The following is a 22,878-nucleotide window of genomic DNA, read 5'->3' as shown; positions in this document are numbered from 1 at the left end:
CTGAAACCATACTCACAGAAAACTAGTCAATCTAATCACACTAGGACCACAGCCTTGTCTAAGTCAATGAAACTAAGCCATGCCCGTGGGGCCACCCAAGATGGGCTGGTCATGGTGGAGAAATCTGACACAATGTGGTCCACTGGAGAAGGGAATGGCAAACCGCTTCAGTATTCTTGCCTTGAGAACTCCATGAACAGTATGAAAAGGCAAAATGATAGGATACTGAAAGAGAAACTCCACAGGTCAGTAGAGGCCCAATATGCTACTGGAGATCAGTGGAGAAATAACTCCAGAAAGAATGAAGGGATGGAGCCAAAGCAAAAACAATACCCAGCTGTGGATGTGACTGGTGATAGAAGCAAGGTCCGATGCTGTAAAGAGCAATATTGCATAGGAACCTGGAATGTCAGGTCCATGAATCAAGACAAATTGGAAGTGGTCAAACAAGAGATGGCAAGAGTGAATGTCGACATTCTAGGAACCAGAGAACTGAAATGGACTGGAATGGGTGAATTTAACTCAGATGACCATTATATCTACTACTGCAGGCAGGAATCCCTCAGAAGAAATGGAGTAGCCATCATGGTCAACAAAAGAGTCCGAAATGCAGTACTTGGATGCAATCTCAAAAACGACAGAATAATCTCTGTTCGTTTCCAAGGCAAACCATTCAATATCATAGTAATCCAAGTCTATACCCCAACCAGTAACGCTGAAGAAGCTGAAGTTGAACGGTTCTATGAAGACCTCAGGACCTTTTAGAACTAACACCCAAAAAAGATGTCTTTTTCATTATAGGGGACTGGAATGCAAAAGTAGGAAGTAAAGAAACACCTGGAGTAACAGGCATTTTGGCCTTGAAATACGGAATGAAGCAGGGCAAAGACTAATAGAGTTTCGCCAAGAAAATGCACTGGTCATAACAAACACCCTCTTCCAACAACACAAGAGAAGATTCTATACATGGACATCACCAGATGATCAACACTGAAATCAGATTGATTATATTCTTTGCAGCCAAAGATGGAGAAGCTCTATACAGTCAGCAAAAACAAGACTAGGAGCTGACTGTGGCTCAGACCATGAACTCCTTATTGCCAAATTCAGACTTAAATTGAAGAAAGAGGGAAAACCACTAGACCATTCAGGTATGACCTAAATCAAATGCCTTATGATTATACAGTGGAAGTGAGAAATAGATTTAAGGGCCTAGATCTGATAGAGTGCCTGAGGGACTATGGACTGAGGTTCGTGACACTGTATAGGAGACAGGGATCAAGACCATCCCCGTGGAAAAGAAATGCAAAAAGGCAAAATGGCTGTCTGGGGAGGCCTTACAAATAGCTGTGAAAAGAAGAGAAGTGAAAAGCAAAGGAGAAAAGGAAAGATATAAGCATCTGAATGCAGAGTTCCAAAGAATAGCAAGAAGAGATAAGAAAGCCTTCTTCAGCGATCAATGCAAAGAAATAGAGGAAAACAACAGAATGGGAAAGACTAGAGATCTCTTCAAGAAAATCAGAGATACCAAAGGAACATTTCATGCAAAGATGGGCTTGATAAAGGACAGAAATGGTATGGACCTAACAGAAGCAGAAGATATTAAGAGATGGCAAGAATACACAGAAGAACTGTACAAAAAAGATCTTCATGACCCAGATAATCATGATGGTGTGATCACTGACCTAGAGCCAGACATCCTGGAATGTGAAGTCAAGTGGGCCTTAGAAAGCATCACTACGAACAAAGCTAGTGGAGGTGATAGAATTCCAGTTGAGCTATTTCAAATCCTGAAAGATGATGCTGTGAAAGTGCTGCACTCAATTTGCCAGCAAATTTGGAAAACTCAGCAGTGGCCACAGGACTGGAAAAGGTCAGTTTTCATTCCAATCCCAAAGAAAGGCAATGCCAAAGAATGCTCACCTACTGCACAATTGCACTCATCTCACACGCTAGTAAAGTAATGCTCAAAATTCTCCAAGCCAGGCTTCAGCAATATGTGAATCGTGAACTTCCTGATGTTCAAGCTGGTTTTAGAAAAGGCAGAGGAATCAGAGATCAAATTGCCAACATCTGCTGGATCATGGAAAAAACAAGAGAGTTCCAGAAAAACATCTATTTCTGCTTTGACTGTGTGGATCACAATAAACTGTGGAAAATTCTGAAAGTAATGTAAATACCAGACCACCTGATCTGCCTCTTGAGAAATTTGTATGCAGGTCAAGAAGCAACAGTTAGAACTGGACATGGAACAACAGACTGGTTCTAAATAGGAAAAGGAGTACGTCAAGGCTGTATATTGTCACCCTGCTTATTTAACTTATATGCAGACTACATCATGAGAAATGCTGGACTGGAAGAAACACAAGCTGGAATCAAGATTGCCGAGAGAAATATCAATAACCTCAGATATTCAGATGACACCACCCTTATGGCAGAAATTGAAGAGGAACTAAAAAACCTCTTGATGAAGGTGAAAGTGGAGAGTGAAAAAGTTGGCTTAAAGCTCAACATTTAGAAAACAAAAATCATGGTATCCGGTCCCATCACTTCATGGGAAATAGATGGGGAAACAGTGGAAAGAGTGGCAGACTTTATTTTTCTGGGCTGCAAAATCACTGCAGATGGTGACTGCAGCCATGAAATTAAAAGACGCTTACTCCTTGGAAGGAAAGTTATGACCAACCTAGATAGCATATTCAAAAGCAGAGACATTACTTTGCCAACAAAGATTCATCTAGTCAAGGCTATGGTTTTTCCAGTGGTCATGTATGGATGTGAGAGTTGGACTGTGAAGAAGGATGAGCACCGAAGAATTGATGCTTTTGAGCTGTGGTGTTGGAGAAGACTCTTGAGAGTCCCTTGGACTGCAAGGAGATCCAACCAGGCCATTCTGAAGAAGATCAGCCCTGGGATTTCTTTGGAAGGAATGATGCTAAAGCTGAAACTCCAGTACTTTGGCCACCTCATGGGAAGAATTGACTCATTGGAAAAGACTCTGATGATGGGAGGGATTGGGGGCAAGAGGAGAAGGGGACAACAGAGGATGAGATGGCTGGATGGCATCACTAACTTGATGGACGTGAGTCTGAGTGAACTCCGGGGGTTGGTGATGGACAGGGAGGCCTGGCGTGCTGTGATTCATGGGGTCGCAAAGAGTCAGACACGACTGAGCGACTGATCTGATCTGATGAAGACTTTTATATTGAACTCTCCACATATAGACACCCTAGTCACAAACATTAATTAAAAAGTCCCCGTAGGAGAGAGGAGGGATAATATATCTTACATCAACTAACTAGAATGTCCCATAATTGTTCACTCTATGCCAGTGTGTCTCTCCCATAGCAAGTTTTGTTTAAAACTCCTTTTAGCACATTTTGAGCAAAACAAAATCCATAGATAAAACTTGTCAAATATTGTAACAGTTTAATTCTGAGCTATACCAGAAATGTATCAGTTCAGTTCAGTTCAGTCGCTCAGTTGTGTCCGACTCTTTGCGACCCCATAAATTGCAGCACGCCAGGCCTCCCTGTCCATCATCAACTCCCAGAGTTCACTCAGACTCATGTCCATCGAGCCAGTGATGCCATCCAGCCATCTCATCCTCTGTCATCCCCTTCTCCTCCTGCCCCAAATCCCTCCCAGCATCAGAATCTTTTCCACTGAGTCAACTCTTCACATGAGGTGGCCAAAGTCCTGGAGTTTCAGCTTTAGCATCATTCCTTCCAAAGAAATCCCAGGGCTGATCTCCTTCAGAATGGACTGGTTGCAGTCCAAAGGACTCTCAAGAGTCTTCTCCGACACCACTCTTCAATTATGAAGAAAAAAATGTTAGACTCTTCATTTTTGACATGTTCTAATTCATTAGCTTGAACTGAAATGTTCTTGCTGCTGCTTAAGTCGCTTCAGTCATGTCCGACTCTGTGCGACCCCATAGATGGCAGCCCACCAGGCTCCTCTGTCCCTGGGATTCTCCAGGCAAGAATACTGGAGTGGGTTGCCATTTCCTTCTCCAATGCATGAAAGTGAAAAGTGAAAGTGAAGTCCCCCAGTCATGTCCTACTCTTTGCGACCCCATGGACTGTAGCCCACCAGGCTCCTCCATCCATGGGATTTTCCAGGCAAGAGTACTGGAGTGGGGTGCCGTTTGCTTTTGTCTGAATGCAGTGGTGATAGTGTAAACATACAGAATGTTTCATATGACTTCAACATTTGTCTAGATCATATCCTTTTGAAATATTTTAATCTGGGATTGTAAGTAGTATTTCTTCAGCCAAGCATATTGTTTGGAATTGAAGCAAGTTTCTGAAACAAAGTGGCTGGGGAGGAGATATGGAGAGCAATAGCAGCTCAAATTTTACATTTAGGTGGTCAGAAAGATGAACTGCATTGTAAAGACTTTAGGCACTTCTGATAGGATTTAAATCTTTCTTTAAGTTTTGATGCCATTTTCAATATAAATATGAAGTAAAAGATTAGAAGATAACCAAAACATGATTGGCAGATCTTTCATCTTCATATTCCCAATAAAGACATGTAGGTTATACCTATAAAATTTCTAATGGCTCATTATAATGAAGGATTAGTAGAAATTCACAGGTTTTTCAAAGTAACATCTTTTCTGCATTTCCATAAAGCATTTCTATGAAGAATAAAAGCAGTAGTAGCATTAAGTTATTCAGATAGCCATTTTATCCTCAGTAAATCTACTTTTACTCCATCTAACATGGATCTTGAACTATGTATGCCAATATTTCAGGAAAAGAATCTGGCTTCCTTCTCCATATATCATTCCCTAACTAAGGTGAAACGATAACTATCTCTCTGTAGCCAAGCATTACACAATGATTTAAATTAAATTATCAGCTCAACTGCAAGAAAAACATTCAAAGTGAAACCGGCTTGGGTGTCCTTTATTTTGTCCTCAGTTTATTTTGACCATCTTGTTCCCTTATCTCTTGATCTCAGTTCCCAGTGCTTCAGTATCATCTGAATGCAAGAAAGCCCTCTTTCTGGAGTTTTGTTAAAGAAAGTACCATGAATATAAAATTTAGCATGACACATCTTTATTCACCAAGGGTCACTTACTCATAAACTCTACGTATCAGTAGAACTTTAGGCAATGAGATTACGTGAGATTGTCGAGAAAACTTAGGGTAACAGGGATCTTCTTGGTGCAGCTCAAATCCCACCATACAAACAATCACCTACTCCTCCCTGTGGACGGGTACTAGGCTTTCTTTCTCCCTAGCACACCTCAAGAGTATTAATGTCACTTTTGAAGAGCACTTTTGAAAAACTGCCAACTCTCATTCTAAGAGATATGAATACTCTCTTTGATATGGCCTTCTACCAACCGTACAGTAGCCACCAAAATACAATACTCAAAATATTTCAAACTAGAATATTTCAAAATACGTATGATTTGTTGGGTCAAGTATACCTCTCTTCTTGAGATGGCCTTCCATACCTCCTTGCCTTGGAAAAGGGAAAAAATGATAGAATATTTTAAATCTAGTGCTACAAATCCAACGTGGAATTTTTAACATTTCATGTGTTAAAATTTAACCCTGTTAATAGATTTGTATTTATAGAATTTCTCTCACACAAATGGCAGAATAGGCTCACTACCACTACTACTGGTGTATTTTTAAAAGTTTCTCACAGAGAAACACTTCACAATTCAAATATCTTCAGGGCATTCCTAAATCACTGAAATATTAAATCATGATTGTAATTTGTGATGGTAATATTTAACTATTGCTCAGTGTTCCATAGGAAAACATACAAAACCATGTTGATCCATGAATTTGTCTTTCAAAAAGCATCAAATATTTTGAAGAAAATAAACTTCACTAAAAAGTAGCATAATTTTAAAACATAATCGCCTTTCTATATCAAAAGTCATGAATCAAAAGAAGGATTACATTAGTTACAGGAAGTATTTGCATGTTTTCTTTGATACAAATTCAGAATATATTTCAACAGGAAATATAATACACTTTTTCATTCCTTTGAATGGTAATATATTATGCATTTCTCAGAATAAGTTGTTGATGGCCTGGTTCTTTCTTTTTAGTTAAACAGGAATGAGAAAAATATGTTTTCATGTAACTTATCAACTCCAAGTCCTTAAATATGCCAGATATAAAAATTATGCACTGGAACTACTATATTACCAAGATTCAGCCTCGTGAATTGGAGTTTAAGACTACTTTGTCTATTTAGATCTTTGTTAAAAGAGGGATTTCATTGTACTTAGAAAATGGAATTAATTAGGGCAGCCTGTGGAATTTATTCACAACAGTTGCTACATAAGAATGCATTCACTTGAAAGATTTGGTTCTTTTGTCAAGGATTAACTGAAGAGACCTTTATAGCATCTAAATATAGCTCAGAGGAATAGTTTAGTGCATCTTGATATTCATTACATAAATGTAAAGATTTTTCCCTCCACTAGAACTGGATAAGCCTTAGATGTTACCAATTTTTGCATTTGTCAGACTGTTTATTGGAAATTTATTTTGTAAATTTGAAAATAATTTTCTACATAGAGACTGAATAATTATTTGGATTCTTTTAGGGAAATGTCAAGTTCTGCCATAATCTTCAAAATGACCATCAGGGGAAGAAATTGGCCAGATTACAAACTCCCGGAGAGCAAATTATGTCATAGTCATCTTTTTATCCTTGGCATCCTATTTACAAGAGTAAGCAATAAACAAGCATCATCTTGAATGAGCAAAAGAATTAATGCATTATAAATCTAGCCATGATGTTTAGCCCATGGAATACATTATTTTTATCATAGGGCTTTGCCCATTAGTTTAACATCTTTTATCTAACACAGATAAGTCTATATTTACTCTAATACAGATAAGTCTATATTTACTCTTATACAGTAAGTCTATACTTACTGTAATATAGATATTAACGGTTTCTAAAAGTGTCAATATAACTTTAAATGCTTGCATTAAACACCCAGGATTAAACAACAAACCTATTTTTTAATGCCTGGTACCAAGAAAGAAATTTGAAAAAACAATTTCTTGTGTTTAATAATACTCTTACAAAAATATTTTCAGTATTTAAGGTAGATTTGGAAAAGTAAAGAAAAGAGAGAGAGAAAGCAAGGGTACAAGAATAAGAGAAGGAGACAAAAATACCAACTTTTTTTTAGAAAAAAAACCAAAAACAAAACAGAAGTCTGAAGTCTACCCATCGTAGGATTAGGTCTGCTACAAGGAATTCATAGAGTGGTATCTAGGTCATGCCAGGAATAAAATTTTAATTGAATGTTTTTGGCTCCTAGAAGAATACCAAATTTTCTGTGTTGAAAATTTCCTACAATGTAGATTCTGCTTTATATTATTAGTTGATCATTGAAACTTTTATGAACATCATGTCCTTGTTAAACTATTTATTTTATTTCCAAAGACATAAAAAGCTTTTAAAATACTCCAAGATACTTGGAATCCAAGAAAAATACAAATAGAGGAAAATACCTCAAAATGATCACTTCTTTGTAAGATTTAAAGTTAACAGCAGAATACATTTCTTCACCTACATGCACAGTCCTTCAAATAGACCTTGAATCTCAGGCAATGACACATTCACCAGTTTCTTTGTTTCATACTTTTAAATTTAAAATCTTCTTCAATAGTAACAATAGCAAAGCTGCCAGAGCTTTTTCTGCTTTTGTTGCTCTTTTCACTATAGTTCTGGTGGCCTTTTCTTAACCGTCTCAAGCCAAAAATTCAATTGATTCACACTTGAAAAATAATTATGGTTTGAAATTGGAATTCCTGTAAAAATACTTCACAGAATACATTGAAATTCTATTATGTAATGTGTGAATGCTTCATAAGCTTACTAATTTGATGTTATGACATCTAAACTCAACTATCAAAATAAAACAAATTATAGAAATAAATGTTATGTATGCAGACTCATTTTCAAATTAAAGGTTTAAGAGAAGGACTTTGTGCAAATTAGTGTTGATTTAAAATATTCTTAAGAGGAAATCCATCTCATGTGACTTTATTCAGGACATTCATTTCATCAGACATCCAGCAGCAACGCTCATTTCATCAGTGAGCACACAGAATCAGAATGACTCAGAGGTATATTGCTTTTGGAAGGAGACTTTAGGACAAAAACATTTCTCACATTTGCATATGTGTCAACTTGGGAAATCACTGCTTCTCAAAGCTTTAAATAGTTTTTGTTTTTTTTGTGGCAGACAGATGTGGAAAGCAATATTTCAGACATAAGTTTCCATTGTTCTTCAGCAGCACAACATACGGGGCTATGCACAGAGCGTGGCTATGATACAGACTAGAAGCCAAAAAGAAACTGAGGCATCTTCAGCTTAGCTCACTAAATCCTCAGAGGCAGTTTCTTCACTGGAAGATGATTCACAGGATCCATAGGATGACTTTCAGCTCTAAAAGGCTGACTCTGTGAAATGATCAGTTAGCTGAGGAAATGTTTGATTCCCTGCAGCCAAATACCCTCTATAAGTATATAGTCATGCTCTCAAAAGTCTTGGTACTTAATGTGTTAAGTATAGAAAATGACCTTTTCATTTAAGATTGACTTTTGTTAAAAGAACGACCTATCAATGAAGAAATTTAGACTTTGATGCAATTCAACTCCTGGGTTTATAGCCAGAAAAAATGAAACATTAATTTGAAAAGATATATGCACCCCAATATTTACAGCAACATTATTTCTAATAGCCAAGATATGGAAGCAACCTAAATGTCCACTGGACAGACAAAATTGAACGGATAAATAAGATGTGGCGCACACAGACACACACACACACACACAGGAGTATTGCTCAACCATAAAAAAGAATGAAATTCTACCACTGCAGCAATTTATTATGCTTTGTGAAACAAGTCAAATGGAGAAAAATAAACACTGTATGACCTTATTTACATATGGAGTGTAAAAAAATACAAATGAATATATGTAGCAAAAGAGAAATACATTCACAGGTATAGAAAACAAACAAGGGGTTACTGGTGGGGAGAGGTAAACAGGGCAGGGGCAAGACAGGGGTATGGGATTAAGAGATATAAACTACTATGTATAAAGTAGACAAGCACAAGGATACATTGTACAGCACAGGGAATTAAGCCATTATCTTATAACAACTTTTAATAGAGTATAAACTGTAAAAATGTGGAATCACTCTACTGTGATTCTGAAACTAATATTGTAAATCAACTATATTTCGATAAAAACAGAATTCAAATTTAAGCTGGCTATCTAAAAATTTAATTCTGTAGTATTCAATTCAGAACCTGACAAAGAAAGATACTTCTATATCGTTCACTGCTATTATTACTGATACTACTATTGATGTTACTTCTATAATCACTATTAGTTCTACTTCTATGACCATTACTATCATTACCACAACCACCCCTTGCCTGGGCCTTCTGTAATAGCCTCCTCACTAATTTTACTAGCTCTCCTCTTGTACTTTTACTGTTCATCATTGCCTTCATCACTTTTATCATTCCATTTTCCATATTGCAATCAGACTGAGCGCTCAAAAGTGTGAATGAGACTGTATCACACTTCTGCTTAAACTCTTTCAGTGATTGACCATTTGCTCAAAGTAAAATGCAAGCTACTTATCCTGTTAAACATAAATAATCTTGCCCTGTTTACTAATTTCATACCTAAGAAGTATAGCTGGGGTACAGAGGAAGGCACAGATCATAGTACCTGGCCCTCAAGGCCCCCAATCCTACTGAACTTACTCATGCCCCAGAGCCTTCGTACCTGCTATTCCCACCACCTGGGATTCTCATGCCCCAGTCTTTGTGTGGAGCTTTCTGCCAGCTGCTGTCATCTTCACTGTTCAACTGCCACCTCCTGACGGAGTCCTTTCCTGGATGCCCAGTGCTGTCCTATCACTCTCTAGCTTATCATCTTTTTATTGCTTCTGGCATAGCTTGCAATTTTTCTGGTCAAGTCTTTGCTGTCCAAGATATAAATGGCATGAGGGCAGGAATCTTGTCTGTTTTCACATAAAATTGTGCTTAATCCATTGTAAGTACTCAAAAATATTTTGAACAAATGGAGGAATAAATTATTACTAATAATAGCTTGTATTTACTGATCATTTACTAAGAACTGATGTGCTGTGATTACATTATCATAATTAACCTACAGTGTCAGCTGGTAAGGGAAAGAAGTGTTAATTATCTCAGTTTTATAGCCTATTACATATGCCAGGATTAGGGAAGAAGACAAATAGGGACCTAGACACTTTGAGTCCAAATATTCAAAATTTACATACCAAGCTAATAAAATTTTACATAAAATATGTTCTCTACTTTTATCTTGGCAATATATCAACATAAAAATATGTAACATCAGGGTTAAATTTTTTTATCCCTCTGTGTCCCCACACAGGGACACAGAGATAAGGGGAAAGATCATTCTGGATCCCAACCTCCCACCCTAGACCATATTCCACTCTTCAAGAGACCTCATGTGTTCAGTCTGTGGACAGCCCAGCTCCTGTGTCTAAGCTCAGTCCCAAATAGCTTTCCCTGGAGGACACTTTGTTCTTGTAGTCTACCCATGGAAAACAGACAAAGAGAGATGCCTGTGCAGGACCCGAAAGTGGGTACAAGGTCATCTGCACAATAGGCCCCAGGAATCCAAAAGCATGTTTTAAAAGTGGAGATGCAGGTGCTAGGTAAACACATACCCCTTGGTGGCATGAACTCTTCCTCTTGTGATGAAAGGTGTGGCCAGAGGAAGAGGAGAACTTTCTAAAGCAAGGACCCCTTTCATCCAAGTCTAAAAATAAGACTAAAAAATTTGAGTCTTAAAACAGTGAGTGGCAGTTTGATTTCCAATCCACCCATTCTTATTTCAATACCCATGCTTTTAACCACTCTGACAACCTTGTCACATCACAGTAAACACAGAAAATGATGTTTGTAATGCATATTGGAATAAATCTTTCAAGACATGCCAAGCCCTGTCGTGATGTCTTGAATGCTAAGAGAATCAATATTTAGACCCATCAAAGATCCTTTAAGGCAAACCAGTGCACTGAACACTAGAAAGTTGAGCACTGTGCTTTACTTTACATTGAAAATGTCATGAAATTATAAAAATCTCATCAAAATGTAAGCCAGACTATTTGAATAACAAGTAAGTAATTTCATTCTAGCAAATGTTGTTGAGTTCTTGCTTTGTATAAAACTTTTGCTAAATGCTTGGGGCAGGGAAGGGAGAATGACTACAAGAATAAATAAGATATAGTCATCATCTTCAAAAGATGTGTCATTTGTTTGGGAAAATGCAAATGAACCACTGGATACAATAAAAAGCAGGATGAGTGAAGTGATTTGATAGCACTATAAAAAGTTTAGTTCAGGAGTACAGGAGCATTGGGTTTATTCTCACTGAAGGATCAGAGGAAGGAGTTAATGAAAATCCAATGGATCATGAAAGATAAGTAGGACTTAAATAGTTCAAGTTGGTGGGGAGGACTTTCTGGGTTGCTATAATAACAAAAGCATAGGCAGGACAATCGTAATACATCATGGGCAAGTCCAAGGTGCGTAGAATGAAGGATATTCTTGGAGATGGGTTTGGAAAGGTAGTTTTGTGTCAGACCAAAGAAGAGCATGAATGAAATGTGAAGACATCTGAATTTTATCTTCAGACCACAGATAGGCACTGATGAATTTTGTTGAGGCAAGGAGTAACATGATTTTAATTGTTTTGAGAACATAACTGAAGGAATTCATTAAGAAAAAATATTAGTAGTGCCAATAATGTGCAGGTGAGGTAGGTTTTAGATGGAGCAGTACTGGTGGAAATGCAAAGAATTTGATAGAAAATTTAGGAAGAAGTTGAATAAACTGAGATGAGTAATCATTTGATAATGAGTTCCTGGGAAAGGCTGACAAAGATTAGAAAGTGTACAGTATGGACAACTAGAAGGATAAAGACTAAAGGCTCAAGAGACACATTTGATAATAAATGTTATCAAATACATAGGTTTGGAGTTTATATTGGAAAAGTGAAGTGAAGTTGCTCAGTCGTGTCCGACTCTTTGCGACCCATGGACTGTAGCCCACCAAGCTCCTCCATCCATGGGATTCTCCAGGCAAGAATACTGGAGTGGGTTGCCAATTCCTTCTCCAGGGGATCTTCTCGACCCAGGGATCAAACCCAGGTCTCCCACATTGCAGGCAGACGCTTTAACCTCTGCACCACCAGGGAAGCCCATATTCGAAAAGAGGAGGGCTCAACTCGCCCAGAGAGGGAAAGAATGGAAAAGAGATTTACAGAAAGGAAGAAGTGATAAGGCTGTCTCATGACTTTAATAAAGAATGATTTGTGTTTTCTCAGTGAGTGAGAACCCAAGATCCATTAGTTGAGAAGGACAGGATTAGATTAAGGCTGGGTTTTTAAAAATCATTTTAAAACTTTTTAAATTATGAAACTTGGATGAAGATTTGGGAAATGGATTGCCAGGTAATTTGGATCCTCATTTGGTTGTCTGATGTACCGTGTACTTGATCGACTGGTAGGTGGAGAAGTAATTCAATAAAAATTCTGACATTAAAATGGTCTTACAAGAATGTTTTATGTTCTTCTCTAGGATTTGTAGATGTTTAAGTGATTTTTTATTTTCAAAGTGTTTATATTTTAGAAACTATTAGAAAAAAGGCATGTCTGTCATGTCTGCAAACAAAACTGATCGTATTTTGGATTTGTGAATGGATAAAATCAACGAAAACAAAAGTAGAACAGCAAACATAATATTTTATACCAACTTAATAAAATTACTTAAGGTGCTCCCCCTTTATACTTTTTAGCACATGGTTCTGGAAAATGAGATGTTTCAGCAAGCTGTTCAGTCTTGGCCATAATATAAAATGGATTGAAATTTTGAACTAAAAGGAAAAAAATAAAAAATAAAAGTAAACAATGGCTTGAACAAAAAGCGCCTAGAACTGAATTGGCCCTATTTAATAGCCATTTATACAAATAGCTGGTTTCACAAAATCAACTGACATTCGCCTACAACATTATCAACCTTCTCTTAGGATGTGAATAATAATGGGATTTATTTTGTCATCTCAAAATTAGCCTCTGTAAATCCACACAGTTCTAATTTATCTACCCTAATATCAGGAAGATTTAGTGGTAAGACACTTTAATTAGTGCTCTCTCCGTACTTGGTAGTTAGTTCCTACCATTTCAGCCCCTTCAGGTTTTATGTGCACCCTGTAATTCTAGTGTGCTGCAAAGCAAATATAGATCACCAAAAGGTTACCTCTCAGAATACTTAATAAAGATAAAAAATAGCAAAATAGAAGCTCTATTTCAAATGCCAGATTATAGCACAACTTGATTCAAGAACATAATTTGAACTACAAAAACCAAAATTATTTCAGCAAGAGACAACAGTGACATCAGGAAAGAAAGAATGATACCTGAGAGGAAGAATCAATAGAAATTGGCAACTCATTGCATGTGGGGGTCAAAGATAAGTCCAAAGTCTCTAGCCCAGCTGACTGGGATCGCAGAGCTCAAGGAGTTGGGAGAGAAAACAATCAAAAACGTTACTGGAGGAATAGGAGGAAACTATAAGGGAGGAGAGGTATTTCATGCTTGTAAATGAAAAGGAAGGAGTAGAGACTCAGAAATGACAAAACGAAGATCAGCTGATGAAGTTCCTATGACCTGACCTTTATTTTGTCAGGGATACAAGGTAATAAGATGTGTGTGAAGGAACAGTTGCTGGGGTTAGTGGAATACAGGATAGATTCTCCCCTCCCCTAATGGCCTAGAATTACTACTAGGGCCTCCCTGGTGGCTCAGTGGTAATTAAAGAACCTGCCTGCCAATGCAGGAGACATAGGTTCGATCCCTGGGTTGGGAAGGTCCCCTGGAGAAGGAAATGGCAACTCACTCTAGTATTCTTGCCTGGGAAATCCCACGGACATAGAAGCCTGGCTGGCTACAGTTCATGGGGTCACAAAGAGTTGGACACAACATTAGCAACTGAATAACAGAATTTCCATTCCTGGCAGAAATATGAGATCCTACATTCATAAATGAGGGTTAAAAACAAGAAGGCCCAGAACCCCAAGTCTTTATCATATAACAAATACTCTACAGCTAGAGTGAAGATTTTAAACTGGATGTAATAGTGAAATATTTGAAAGAACAAACAGACCAGCTTTTTTCAAGCTGATAGCACAGTCTCAAAGGCTAATGGATCATCATCCCCAGAGGGTCCGTGAGCAAAGGACATTAAAACTACTGAGATTTTAAGCAGACTCTCCCTCTTATCTGATTAACAAATTTTTCCAAGTTCTCCCACACTTCCACCAATGTAGGGCACCAGAAATTATTGGTTGTCTACCCTAAGCCCATCCACCCTTCTTGGATGTTTTCATTGGAAAATTCTCCCCTCCACTATGTGACTCACTGGTAAACTAAACAGTCTGAGTCATCATGGAAATCAAATTGCTTTGCCATGGACTGGTTTAGAAAGGAGTATATATACAATCAATTCTGGCCAATGAGACCTGAGGGAGTTGACTTCAGGGCCTCTGGGTATGGTAAGCATTATCTTTTTTTCTTTGGATGTTCTGGTATTTGAATGAGACTTATAGAAATATTGGAGAAGGAAATGGCAACCCACTCCAGCACTCTTGCCTGGAGAATCCCATGGACGGAGGAGGCTGGTAGGCTACAGTCCATAGGGTCACAAAGAGTTGGACACGAGTGAGCAACTTCACTTTATAGACATATACACTCATCTAATAACCATAAGCAGATAAGCCAGAAGACAAAGCTGATAGGCTGAATGGTAAAAGGGAAAGACAGAAAGAATATCTTGTCAGCTTCTATATTAACCACACCTCAGTCCTCTTTTTACGAGAGATAATGCATTTTTCTTCTATCTTACTTTAAGTTTTTGTTTGCTGTTACTTGGAACAAATTATATCTTAACTGACTTAAGAGGGTGGAAGGAGCACAGGAGAGAGAAATTACCAAATCTCATTTTCTGATTGATTTCTCCCATCCACCCAAGGGCTTCTCTGGTGACTCAGACGGTAAAGAATCCACCTTCAATGTGGGAGACACATCCGATCCCTAGATTGGGAAGATCCACTAGAGGAGGGCATGGCAACCCACTCCAGTATTCTCACCTGGAGAATTCCATGGACAGAGGAGCCTGGCGGGCTGCAGTGCATGGGGCCGCAAAGTCAGACACAACTGAGTGACTAAATACAGCAAGCACACACCCAACCAAGGCACTTTTAACAGAGGTCTGGTTTGTGTTATAATGCACACAGTTACACACACAGTGTTATTGTTATACATTTGCATAGCTCCCTATGGTTGTCAGCTTCTCTGAACACCAACACTTTGAAAGAGCCCCCAAGATCATAAATACAAGTTCTGTGAACTGTGAAAAGAAGAGCGTCTTAAAGCACAGAGTACAAAGATAAGCCATTTGAGGATATACAGATAAAAATCTTCAAGAGGGAAGAATATGAAAACAGATTTATTTCAAAGCAGATCATCTCTAATGAGCTTTAAGACGTTTATGATTTGCTTTTAAACAGTAGGCAATGAAAACAAAGTTTCATGTAGAATATACTGTCTGACTTAAAAATAGCATTTACAAAACATGGCAATTTATTTTAAAACTGCTGGTTATAATAGCTAAACTTCTTGGAGCATCTTTAAAATGCTTTGAAAGTATGATCCCCAAAAGCATCATTTTATATAATGACCTTATAAGAATTTTGGTTGACAAGTCAAATATGTTAATAAGGAAATATCCAAAGAGGAAAATTTATCAGCCCTTATTAACAAATTATAAATATATGTTGTATATATATGTGTGTGTATATACACATATTTAAAAAAATTCATTTGTCTGCAAACACTATAAAATCACAGTCTAAATTACACTGGGATTCTGATACGGTTGTACATTTTTCCCTAAATTTTTTTTTTTTAATCAGTAGTTTTTAATAGGCAAAGGAGGTATAAATAACCTATATTGAATGGTAGAGCTTAAAGCTCCCTATATGGAATCATATAGGGAACAACATGATGCTATTGTACAAGGTAATCAAAAGCCTTTCAACAAAAACATCACTTGCTCATACACATTTTGTCTATTATAAATGTATATATGATATTCTCATAATATTTAAAGAATCATATGCAGCTTTCTGTTGCCTTTAAAATGCAAGAAACAATTTCTTCTTCTTTAAAGTATAGTTTAAACAATTAGAGTGGAAAATATTCACAATGAATATCCTTCAAATGAATGTCCTAAAGACCTTCTCTTTAGGGAATCTTACGCATGACTAGCACTGCAGGTGGAAGCCCATGTGATAGGGAAGAACTACAGGCGGAAAGCTATGCAGACAGGGATCACAAAAGGAATCAAGACGAATGGGTCAAGAGTTTCGGAAAACAAAGGAGAGGTGCCATCCAGTGGCTGAAGAATGAATTTTTTTTGAAGTGGAAAAGTTTTCCTGTACACTGCCATCTGGTGGGCAATATTGGGAATAACTTTAGACCAATAAAACTATACAATATGGACATCAGTCTTTCACGTGGTCCATAATTTAAGACTTGGTAACTCCAAACTGCAATTAACATAGTAAACCCCATTAACAACACTTATTATTTAACTTAGAGTGATGAAAGATTCATAAGGAATATTAATAATGGATTATCAGTCACAATTCTTTGTGAGGGGAAAGGGAGCATGTTTAAAATTATTACATCTGGCTTAATAAATTTAAGGAATTATCCCACAATAAATTCAAATTGAGAAGATGTTTACATGTATTTAATCTTGAAGCTATAATTTTTTAAAATTATACCTACTGGCAACCCAATGGTAGGATCATAAGCTTTTGTTATTGTTATTGCTCATTTTGCTTTTTACTTTAACTAGACTTTGATTAATTCATTTCCATCTTTAAAAAATATTTCTTGACAATCTTCCTTAAACTAGGCACTGTTCTAGGTATATTAGCATGAGCAAAAAAGACATTTACCCTGCACTTAAGAAGCTTATATATAATCTAATGTAGGGATAAACACTTGAAGAGATGTATTCATCTATTCATTTAAAATATACATATTAAGTATACATTATTTCTTACGCCTTCTTTAGGGATATATTAGTGAACAAAATAGGCAAGGGTTCTTCCTCTCAAGTAGTGCTTTGACGTGTAATGGTGGACGTGAATAAATGCTGTAAATAGGAACCTTTTCTAGGAAGAGACATTTAAGCTGGGATGTGAAACATGAGAAACAGTCAGCAGAGTACCGTGCAGGAGCCAAGAGCATGGGGACAGAATTGCAGGTGCAAACAAAAAGGTCCTGAGACAGGGGAAACAGCAGAATAGCTGGAAGGAAGAATGGGAGACAACACAGGTATTCTTGCATTTTGGAGAAAGTTTCCTTTTAATGTTTTGCTTGAAGAGAAAAATTTGAGAACAACCTACTAATACCATATCACAGCTTTCTGCCGGCTTTATAAATACTAGAGGAAGACACTTCTGATCTGCAAATATTCTTGATATATGCTACTTGTGTTCAGGAAATCAGAAAGACAAAAAGCTGATGCTTATTTTTCTTCACTCACCAGTTATAATTCTTCACTTTCTCATCTGAACTTCCCTAATAGAGCACTAATCTTACCTTCTGATAAATTAGTCTAGTAATTTTGTGCTCATCTTCCCTATAAGACAATAAGTGCTTGAGAGTAAACACTGTCTTCTTCATTGCTTTCAATGCCACAATACTGTCCTTTATACTTGGGAGCTTTAAAAAAGATACCTAAATATATAAAAGTTTAAGTATAATATTAATTCATTATAACACAGAATTTTGATTTTTAAAATTAGAACCTTCACCTCCCCTAAAGGAAAATTTAGATACAAGCTAATTTTGAGTTTCTTTATTCTTTCAGATTTCAATCGTAAGATAAATTAAAGTCACCTATCTAAAAGTATAAGATAATCACATTTAATCCTTCCTTGGAGAAACCCCCACTATAAAAACCAATCACTGTACAGACTAAACCATTTCATCATTTTCACTTTACAAGCCATTCTGTAAGCTTTACATCAGTTTGGAGTTTGAAAGCCCCTAATTCATGAACTCTTCTTATGGGCACAGTAAATTCTTAATAAATACTATTTTACTGATCTGGTTTTAATTTTTACTGTTTCTGTATTTTTGAAAATGGTAAGATCAAATCATGCAGCCTCTAAAGTGCAGAGGAGGTAAGGACAGGAGAAAAAATGAACTATCCCTTCTATCTCTCCTTCAGATAAGGTTAGCTGACATTACCCAAATAGCAAAAGAGAGCCCCTCCCTCTTTCATAGACAGCCCTCATTCCAGCAAGACCACACCCTTTGTAGGAGTACACTGCTTTCTGCAGCCCTGGAGCTGTGTCCTTTTAGCCAGCCCAACTTAGTTCACAAAGGATTACATCAAAATCCTTAGAGCTTCCACCAATCCACCGGCTGGGCCTGCTCTAAGCAAACATGACCAAACATGACCAGAGGTGGAACATGACCACCTCTGTTCATGTCTGCCTTCCCAGCACCCCATCTCTCAACCATTTTGCTTCTGTAGAATGCTTTAGATTCATTCTGCAAAACTTTTACAAGATGGTGATTCACCATCAATCCCATTGGCTGACCAAACATTCACCCAACCTGCCCCAATTCATAGACACCACCCATCTCTTCCTAAATTATTCCTTGGTAACTTCTTCATGGATCTTGGCTAAAACAACCTACCAACCTAAAATATCAGCTAGAGTAAAAATTACTTAAAAGACATCTGCTCCACACAAATGAGTAAAAAAGGAGAGATGAACGTTTAACAATATTATTTTGCCTGATGAGCTTAAAGTCTGCATTGCTTTATTTCTCTAGTCTTATTTGGGTTATATTTTTAAATGTGCATAAACCTTCACAACCTATAAAATCTGACGTGAGGAAGTCTTTTATCCTGTTCCAGCATCATTTCTTACATGTAATAATATGGATTCTGTATGCCCCTTTTAATTGTAAAAGCTCTAATGTTATTCTGAGTAAATTCATTCTTTGAATATGCTTTCTCCTGAGAGAGTCAACTCTGCTGTTTGTTTCTTATAGACAGCTATCACCACAATTACCTTGATTTCAAAAATGAATGATTTATAGCCAAGCGAGAGTGAGTGATTACATCTAAAGGAGAAAAAAACCTATTTATTATTTCTCCTTTGATCTTCCACAATCTGAGATGTGACATATTCAATAATGATTTCAGTATCTGTGAATGTGCTTCTGTTCTTTTCTCTTTTATTCAGAGATATGGTGACCAGGAAAGCAGAATAAAAGGTAAGATGTAACCTGGAATGTAACTAACGCTCTCCATTTGACTTGAGGACATCTCTTTTAGTAGACAATGACATTGGAATACAGATGCTATTTCTGCTATGTTTTCATGTCTGAAGTTGCCACATATTAATTAGCAATCACAGCTTTGCCTCTGTGATTTCACTGCAGTCCTAACTTGATTACATAGCATCTCTCTCCTCTGACAATAGGGTGTCCACTTATTTCTACAGAAGCACTATTCCTTTCTTTATTGAGCACCAACCATGGACCAGAGGCCAGAGCACAGGATCAAAGAATACTGGCCACTAAAGGACCCCTATCCTGGCACATAGCTTCCCAGGTCATGCAGTGGTAAACAATCCATCTGCCAATGCAAGAGATGCAGGTCTGGAAGACTCTCTGGAACAGGAAATGGCAACCCTCTCCAGTATTCTTGCCCGGAAAATTCCATGGACAGAGGAACCTGGTGGGCTACAGTCCATGGAGTTGCAAAGAGTCAGACACGACTAAGTGATGGAGCACACCGTCTGGCACAGAAATGGGACTATGTACAAATATTTTACTTTTAATAAAATTTGATTAGAACTACAAGAGAAATAAGTACCAACAAGTATGGAGGAGAAAGAGACTGACTGCATGGGTCGGTCCAGGAATGTTTTACAAAGTAGGTGTCATTTGTACCCCATCCTTCATCTTGAAGGATAAAGCAGAGTTCACCAAACAGACAAGATAAGAGAAAGCATTTCAGGTAGAGAGAGAGCAGGGCATGCAAGGCTTGACAATACACAGAACATTGGGTCTAGATATAGTTTGACAGTTCAGTTCAGTTGAGTCACTCAGGTATGTTGACTCTTTGCAACCCCATGGACTGTAGCATGCCAGGCTTCCCTGTCCATCACCAACTCCCAGAGCTTGCTCAAACTCATGTCCATTGAGTCAGTGATGCCATTCAACTATCTCATCCACTGTTGTCCTCTTCTCCTCCTGCCTTCAATCTTTCCCAGCATCAGGGTCTTTTCCAATGAGTTGGTTGTTTGTATCAGGTGGCCGAAGAACTGGAGTTTCAGCTTCAGCATCAGTCCTTCCAATGAATATTCAAGACTGATTTTCTTTAGGATGGACTGGTTGGATCTCCTTGCAGTCAAAGGGACTCTCAAGAGCCTTCTCCAACACAACAGTTCAAAACCATCAATTCTTCACTGCTCAGCTTTCTTTATAGTCCAAATTTACATCCATACATGACTACTGGAAAAACCGTAGCTTTGACTAGATGGACCTTCGTTGGCAAAGTAATGTCTCTGCTTTTTATTACGCTGTCTGGGTTTATCATAGCTTTTCTTCCAAGGAGCAAGCATCTTTTAATTTCATGGCTGCTGTCACCATCTGCAGTCATTTTGGAGCCCCCCCAAAAAAGTCTGTCACTGTTTCCATTGTTTCCCCATCTATTTGCCATGAAGTGATGGGACCAGATACCATGATCTTAGTTTTCTGAATGTTGAGCTTTAAAGCCAGCTTTTTCACTCTCCTCTTTCACCTTCATCAAGAGGCTCTTTAGTTCTTCTTCGCTTTCTGCCATACGGGTGGTTTCATCTGCATATCTGAGGTTATTGATATTTCTCCTGGCAATCTTGATTCCAGCTTGTGCTTCATCCAACCTGGCATTTCACATGATGTACTCTGCATATAAGTTAAATAAGTAGGGTGACAATACACAGCCTTGATGTACTCCTTTTCTGATTAGTTTGACAGGGTCAGAACAGAAGGTTTATAGAGCAGGTGCAGTGAGGATGAGGTGGTAGCAGGAGGCTGAGAGGCTCTTGTTATGTTAAAGAAGTTGCCCTTTATCCTACAGGTTAATGTGGATTTGGAGAGGCAAACAAAATAGTATTTCACAAAGTACATTCCGCAGGCCACCAGTCCTCTCTGTACTTCTAAGAAAGAAGTTTTTGGTCACTATAGTTCAGTAAAATTTACATAAGTTATATACTAAGACATCTTCTGAGGGACTTTCCTGGCTTCCGTGAGGCTCAGGTTCCATCCCCAGTCAGGGAACTAAGATGCCACATGTTGTGAGGCATGGCCAAAAACAAAACAAAACAAACAAAAAATCCCACCCTTTGGATAGTATAATGTACAAATCCCAAAAGCCCTGATTAATCTTACAATGAAGAAACATGTTTAACAATATTTAAACCAGAATTTCCAAAATGTAACATCTCTGACATTCGAGTGAGTGTTTTGCAGAGCAATATGGGAAATATTTGGCCTTGAATTAGATCGGCATTTTAGAAGAGTTGTTCCAAGATCATCTTCTAAAGTAATCCAATAGACATTAGAGGGAGAAATAGGTAGCAAAGTGCTATAGTGGTACAGATAAAAAATGATGAGTTCTTTAACAGGATAACAAATATTTAAGGGAGAGACTTTTGAGAATATGCTATCTGACTGGGTGGGAAGTGAGTGGGTACAGTGTAAAGAAGATGGAGGAGAAGATGGACCCTGTGTTGTCAAACAGGATAACTCAACAGATGCTGGGGTCATCTGATAAAAAAGGGAAATAAGAGAAAGTTGGGAGCAAAATAGTGATCTTGTGCTGATGTGGTGAAAACCTTCATGCCATGGGCTGAATAGAAGGTCAAAAAATCCATGTGATAGTGATGATCGGGGTATGTCAAGGCTGTATATTGTCACCCTACTTATTTAACTTATATTCAGAGTACATCATGTGAAATGCCAGGCTGGATGAAGCACAAGCTAGAATCAAGATTGCCAGGAAAAATATCAATAACCTCAGAAACACAGATGACTTCACCGTTATGGCAGAAAGCGAAGAAGAACTAAAGAGCCTCTTGATGAAAGTGAAAGAGGAAAGAGAAAAAGTTGGCTTAAAATTCAACATTCAGAAAACTAAGATCATGGCATCTGGTCCCATCACTTCATGGCAAATAGATGGGGAAACAGTGCAGTGACAGACTTATTTTGGGGGCTCCAAAATGACTGCAGATGGTGACAGCAGCCATGAAATTAAAAGACGCTTGCTCCTCAGAAGAAAAGTTATGACCAACCTAGACAGCATATTAAAAAGCAGAGACATTACTGTACCAACAAAGGTCCGTCTAGTCAAAGCTTTGGTTTTTCCGGTGGTCATGTATGGATGTGAAAGTTGGACTATAAAGAAAGCTGAGCACCAAAGAATTGATGGTTTTGAACTGTGGTGTTGGAGAAGACTCTTGAGAGTCCCTTGGCCTGCAAGGAGATCTAACCAGTCCATCCTAAAGGAAGTCAGTCCTGAAAATTCATTGGAAGGACTGATGCCGAAGCTGGAACTCCAATACTTTGGCCACCTGATGCGAAGAACCAACTCATTGGGAAAGACCCTGATGCTGGGAAAGATTGAAGGCAGGAGGAGAAGGGGGCGACAGTGGATGAGAGAGT

The 22,878-nt window shown here is 37.9% G+C and overlaps 1 long non-coding RNA gene across 1 annotated transcript; it reads left to right on the top strand.

Moving 5' to 3' along the window:
* The first annotated feature begins 17,399 nt into the window (after positions 1–17,399).
* On the top strand, positions 17,400–19,897 carry LOC138988981 (uncharacterized). The gene is made up of 3 exons (XR_011465239.1): positions 17,400–17,481; positions 19,413–19,443; positions 19,674–19,897. It is a non-coding gene; the product is annotated as an uncharacterized lncRNA (long non-coding RNA).
* The last annotated feature ends 2,981 nt before the right edge of the window (positions 19,898–22,878 follow it).

Source organism: Bos mutus, chromosome 8 (genome assembly GCF_027580195.1).
Source record: "Bos mutus isolate GX-2022 chromosome 8, NWIPB_WYAK_1.1, whole genome shotgun sequence".
Classification (NCBI taxonomy): Eukaryota; Metazoa; Chordata; class Mammalia; order Artiodactyla; family Bovidae; genus Bos; species Bos mutus.
Note: the sequence above shows the minus strand (reverse complement) of the source record. Positions and strands in the feature narration are given on the sequence as shown.